This window comes from Xenopus laevis, chromosome 2S, assembly GCF_017654675.1.
Source record: "Xenopus laevis strain J_2021 chromosome 2S, Xenopus_laevis_v10.1, whole genome shotgun sequence".
In the NCBI taxonomy this organism is placed as follows: Eukaryota; Metazoa; Chordata; class Amphibia; order Anura; family Pipidae; genus Xenopus; species Xenopus laevis.
The window spans coordinates 152,043,970-152,049,969 of record NC_054374.1 but is presented as its reverse complement, the minus strand read 5'-3'; positions in this window follow the sequence as shown (position 1 = coordinate 152,049,969).

The following is a 6,000-nucleotide window of genomic DNA, read 5'->3' as shown; positions in this document are numbered from 1 at the left end:
CTGTATTTGCCACCAGTTTGGCCCCCTGCCCACCTCTCCATTCCACTCCCACTGTTGATGGACCATAGCTCATTTATAAAACTCAAGGTCGCCCCTCCAATGCCCTCAGCGGGGTTTAGGGTTGGGCGTGATCATTTAAGATTCTCAAGACTATGATAACCAAGGGACACATTATAAACAGGCAAAAATTTGATTTCTTTCAGCGGTTTCCCACATGTAGTTACTACTTCATCAAAGCAGAAGGCATCAATGAACTTAAAGGACCAGTATCATCAAAAAAATTGTTAGTATACACTGAAAAAAAAACGCAACAAGACAAATTAAACTTTAAAATCGCAAAGAAATAACTTACTGAAACTCCACTTGTGCACCTCTTCAGAAAAGGCGACTGTGACGATCCATCGCTCGATTCCTCCTCCCTGGCTCCTATAAGGAAGGCAGGGAGGAGGAATTGAGCGCTGCACGATGGATCACGATCGCTTTTTCTGAAGAGGAGCGCAAGTGGAGTTTTGGTAAGTTATTTCTTAATAAAGACTTTTCGATTTTAAAATTTAATTTGTCTTTTTTTTCAATGTATACTAACATTTTTTTTTTTTACTTTTTTTGATGTTGCTGCTCCTTTAAAGAAAACCCTATAAGGTTGCACTTCTACATTTTATGGTTATATGTGTCAGGGAGGTTAAAATGTATTTTTTAAGCCTTTCAACTGTGTAGGGCAGGAGTGTCCAACTGTGGGCCCTATGACCCTTCAGGATAGTTTATAGAATCTAGTGTTGTTGGATAGGTGGTTCAGGTTCTCAGTAATACGTTATCATTTAATTTTAATGCATTAATGCATTCTCTAGGAGTTGTGTGTGCAGCAACCACCATAAAAAGTTTTGAGTTGGGTGCAATGCAATAAGAACCAGGGGTTGAGTAAAAACCGTAGAAAAAGCAATATTGCAGCACCCTTCATTGCAAAGGTGAAAAGATGATTCATTTAAGTCGCATTTATGTGCCTTGGATTGGTACAGATGCAGGGCCGGATTTACATAGCAGGCACCCCTAGGCCCACTGCCGTTTGTCGCCCCCGTCCCCTCCCCTTTATTCGTGCAAATTTTCATAATATGGACCGGAGAAGTGGGGATTGGCGCACAGGAAATTTAAAAAATGATTGTATCTCCAGCGCATCCCCCATTGTTTTTGTAGAAATGTGGGTGTGGTTGGGCAGCATGTGCCGTCATAGGCTGAGCATTCGTGGCCTTTCCACAAATCCGGGCCTGTATAGATGTGGTAGATTTCACAAAATTTTAATTAAATGGCATGTAAAGGCAAAAAAATAAAATCCGATTTTTACTTTCTTTAATGAAAAAGAAACCTATCTCCAATATACTTTAATTAAAAAATGTGTACCGTTTTTATAAGAAACCTGATTGTATGCAGTGAAATTCTCCCTTCATTTACTGCTGTGGATAGGAATTGTCAGATGGTCCCTAACTGCTGAGCAGGGAAACAATCATACTTATGAACAGCAGGGGGAGCCCCCGCCTTACTTCCCAGCCATGCAGAACTCAAGCAGCTTTGTTTATGACAATCCTTAAGCAGCCCAGACCACACTGAGCATGTGCACAGTCTTAGTCTTGCAAAGATGTTTAACAAAGTTACAAGATGGTGACCTCCTGTAGCCAAATTTGAAAGCATAAATTATTTGTTTGATTAGGCTTGTGGTGCAGTAAGTTCATGTTTATATTTAATATACAAAATACAGCATTTCTAGCCTTATTCTATTTAAGACTTTACATGCCCTTTAAGCAGTTTTTTAAATGAGAAAGAACTGAAAAAGGTAAGACTCTTGAGTGTTTGCTTATGTAACTTAAAACTTAACATGCTAACTTAAAAAATATTTGACATCACATTCTACCCTCCCTTTTTTTTAAATTTCAGATCATTCTTGAAAACCTGAATTTAAAAATAACTCAAAGTTTGAATGTGCAACTCCTACGTAAACTCTCCAAGTTTTCGCACTAAAGTTCCAAATCTATCGTATGAGGACAAGTCAGTGAAAGTTTTTTTGAGAAAATCAAAGACAATTTAAGTCTTTGGGAAACCTGCACAACTCAAAACTTTTTATTCATAAAAAAAAAAAAGTGCAGAAAAATCTGATTCTTTTTGGCTGACTTTTTTTTCAGACCTTTAATTTAGTTAGGGGCCGATTCACTAACTTCGAATGAAGGATTCTAAGTAAAAAAACTTTGAATTTCGAAGTGTTTTTTGGGCTACTTCGACCATCGAATGGGCTACTTCGACTACGACTTCGAATCGAAGGATTCAAACTAAAAATCGTTCGACTATTCGATAGTCGAAGTACTGTCTCTTTAAGAAAAAACTTCGACCCCCTAGTTCGCCATCTAAAACCTACCGAACTCAATGTTAGCCTATGGGGAAGGTCCCCATAGGCTTGCCTAAGTTTTTTTGGTCCAAGGATAATCCTTCGATCGTTGCATTAAAATCCTTCGAATCCTTCGATTCGAAGGATTATTCCTTCGATCAAACAATTTGCGCTAAAATCCTTCGACTTCCATATTCAAAGTCGAAGGATTTTAATTCCCAGTCGAATATCGAGGGTTAATTAACCCTCGATATTCGACCCTTGGTGAATCGGCCCCTTAAAGTTTGCCACCTTGTCCTTCCACACCTAAAGTGGCACAGTTAAGGGAGATTCTATTTTTATTATACTCATATGCATTCTGGAAGTCTTCACAGTTCTACAACAGTACTGATTAAGTTGTATATATTTAAATTGTCCTTTCATTCCAGCTGAAACAAAAGATGTTCTGTTGGTTAATTTAAACTAATACTTTATGTGTTTTAACAGAAATGAGTAACGAACAAATGAGAAGATTTTACATAATTTACTTTGCTTTTCAAACTTTTCTAAACTATATTCTTGCAAACACATGATATTGGATATATTCATCATTTGATATAATAGTCTGTATGCGCCAATGGCTTTATGCTTTTCTCAGGTTTCATTTTCTGCCAGAAAATCCATAAAAAATGATGTAAGAAAGAAATGGTGCATTGTATATTTATAAAGATTACAGCTATCTCTGCCCAGAATGTAGACATGCCTGGCAGACTGCCTTTCCAAACTACATTACTCTCCTCTGTATTTTACTACTGCTAGATGCCTACCCGCTGTAGGTCAAGCATGTATTTGTCCCAATTTTATAGAACCTTCTGTATAAATTATTTCTAAATTGCTAAATTTTCGAATAATAGATTTAGTTGTATACTTGGATGTATTAAAGTTTAAAGATTTTCGAGTTCTCATTCGTATTTTCAAAAACGTATCAACTACAACTCTCCAATGCGAGTAATAGAATACAAGTTTCCAAAACCGGGAATTCGAAAACGTAATTCCGAAACTCAAAGTTTTAATTCAAATTCGAGATTTATCCGATTTCTATCGAATTTTTTTTTAGCAACCGATTTTTTCGCCTGTTTTGACCTGCCGAGTTCACTACGATAATTCAAATATTTGAATTTTTGAATTTCTAAATCTCGGTTAAGGCTATCTAGCCTTATGGTTCAGGAAATGGTTAAAGGTTCCAAGGAATGCTGGGAAACACTGGGTTAACAATAAAACCCCTCACTTGATGCTATTTTAGTTTGAAAGAGGCTGTTTGGAGTTAAGATGGCTTGGGCAAGAAACTGCCACCTTTGTGGGCAGCAACAGCTAGAGGAGGAGCAGTAGCAATATGACCCTTTGATTCCTGCTAGGGTCAGGCAGCCTCGATACTTCAGGAGGCCAATACTTTCTCTTGACCAACTGCCTGATAATGAGGTTGTGAAGATGTACCGCCTGAGCAGTGCCACCATTCTCCAGGTTTATGGCCTCATCAGCTAGGACATTGAACCTGTGACAGCACAGTCTCAGGCACTGCCTGGGATTTGCAAGCTGCGTTTCCTGGGAACTGGCAGTTTCCAGCAGGTATCTTCATACCTCATTGGCATAAGCCAGCCCACCTTCACCAGAATACTAATGCAAGTGCTGAAGGCACTACTGCCACACTCACGAAGGCTCATTTCATTCCCCTCTAACCAGGCTGAGTGGATAAGATTGAAGCAGGATTTTTTTGGCCAATTTCCAAATTGCCTAGGAGTATTTGATTGTACTCCTGTTTCGCTCACACCACCTCATCATCATCAACAGGAGCGCTACAGTAAAAGCACCCATTCCATCAATGTGCAGGTGGTGTGAGATTTCCACATGCACATCATGAGTGTAAGTTCTGGCTTTCATGGAAGCCTCCACAATGCCACTATCCTGCAACAGTCAACTCTCCATGGCCTCTTCAACTGAGGAGAAATGCCTGAGGGCTGGCTTGTGGGTAAGTTATATGTTCCCTTTGTGAGAAATCACTTAGAAAATTTACTTTAAAGGGATATGCAGGTATTTAGCCAATATATGTGACTAGGTACAGTCTTGTTAGAACTAGGGATGCACCGAATCCATTATTTTAGATTCGGCCGAACCCCCGAATCCTTTGTGAAAGATTCCCGAAAGAGTACCGAACCAAAACCGAATCCTAATTTGCATTTGCTAATTAGGTGTGGTAAGGGGAAAACATTTTTTACTTCCTTGTTTTGTGACAAAAAGTCATGCGATTTCCCTCCCTGCCGCTAATTTGCATATGCAAATTAGGATTCAGATTCGGTTCTGCTGGGCAGAAGGATTCGGCCGAATCTGAATCCTGCTGAAAAAGGCTGAATCCCGAACAGAATCCTGGATTCGGTGCATCCCTAGTTAGAACAAATGCACTATGCATCTTGGGACTTACTTGGGGTTTACTTTAATTAACTGACTTTGGCAGGGATTCTAATTGTCATTGATTTACTTTAGAGGTTTGATGTGTATTAAGGGGAGAGACGTACAAGTTTTACAAGCAAGTGTATCAATTAACTAATAAGGAAAGTAGGGTGCATCTCTCTGTTTTGGGCAACCACAGCCCTTTAGTAGGGAATACAGTTAGGCCCATAAATATAAGGAGGAATCTCAGAATCTGGTGATGTCCATGAGTTCAAGACTTCAGGCTGTCATTGGCAGCAAAGGGTTTTCAACCAAGTATTAGATATGAACATTTTATTTTCAGTTTTTGAAATTGTGCAATTACTTGTGAGCCCCTGAAATTAAGTGATTGTGTTAAAAAAGGCTTTAGTTCCTCACATTTTTCTGCAATCTTTTTGTTCAACCCACTGAATTAAAGCTGAAAGTCTGCAGTTCAACTGCATCTGAGTTGTTTCATTTAAAATTCATTGTGGTAATGTACAGAACCAAAATTAGAAAAAGTTGTCTCTGTCCAAATATTTATGGGCCTTACTGAATCTGTGCCTCCAAAGATGCCCCAGTAGCTCCCCATCTTCTTTTCTGCTGATTCACTGCACATGCTCTGTGCTGCTGTCACTTACTGAACTTAGGGACCCACTCACAATATACAGTACATATAGAATAGAAATGTCACAATATAAGGCTGATTAGTAATTAATACAGATAATTACTACATGGCAGCACAGAAACCAGTGCAATTAGCATCAGAATTTAATAATCAGCCCTGTAGCATCAGCTTATATTACAGGGGAAGCTCATTTTCTGCTGGATAATTAGTGACAAGCCCTAAGCTTAGCTTCTCAACAGCTGCTCAGAGCCCACTGAGCATGTGAGTGTCACAGACACTTTCCAAGATGGTGACCCCCTGTGACAAGTTTGAAGTCCTGGATCATTGCTGCTATTGAGAAGTTTAGGCTGGTGCAATAAGTTCAGATTATAGCATTTTTAGCCACATTAATTTTTAGGGTTTAGTTGTCCTTTAAGTGACATAGCTACAGCATGCTAATAGTTAACCCAACAGACAGGCAACTGGAAGCAGCACTTAACAATAAAAGAGTACTACCTCCTAGAAGTAATAGCAAGTAATATTCATGAATGTTGCTAAGTACTTTAGCATACCTCTCAACTGC